At 53.0% G+C, this 413-nt stretch overlaps 1 pseudogene; it reads right to left on the reverse strand.

Annotated features, from left to right (window-relative positions):
* The window catches only part of LOC107661161 (integral membrane protein GPR137B-like), a 12,040-nt pseudogene that overhangs the window by 3,429 nt on the left and 8,198 nt on the right, over positions 1-413 (reverse strand).

Here is a 413-nt window from a genome sequence, read left to right on the forward strand (position 1 = left end):
GCCTGGGCCGGTTTTCGCACACGGAAAAAGAAAACCACCAGAGACATGGGCAGCAGCTCCCAGACGAACAGAATGACGCCGAACACGACGTAACCAGCGTAACCAGCACTGGAGCGCAGATGCGCCTGCAGAAGCAGAGAAACAGCAGCTTTATTCCTGATCCAGAGGATCCAGAGCCGGAGATGCTGAGCTGAGAGATGCGCACCTGATCCGACACGTTATACTAGTCGTAATCGAACGAGCTGATGCTCTCTGTGTTGCTCAGAGCCAGAACCACTAGATTATAACAGGCGCGCGACGCGTACAGGACAATCACCATCAGCCCGATCAGCGTCACCTGACACACCGACGTGCCCTGAGAAACAACGGGGTTAAACACACATTCACTAACTTTTTCTCAGATTAACCCCTTT

The sequence above is a fragment of the Sinocyclocheilus anshuiensis genome, unplaced genomic scaffold, assembly GCF_001515605.1.
Source record: "Sinocyclocheilus anshuiensis isolate Anshui unplaced genomic scaffold, SAMN03320099.WGS_v1.1 scaffold2737, whole genome shotgun sequence".
Lineage (NCBI taxonomy): Eukaryota > Metazoa > Chordata > Actinopteri > Cypriniformes > Cyprinidae > Sinocyclocheilus > Sinocyclocheilus anshuiensis.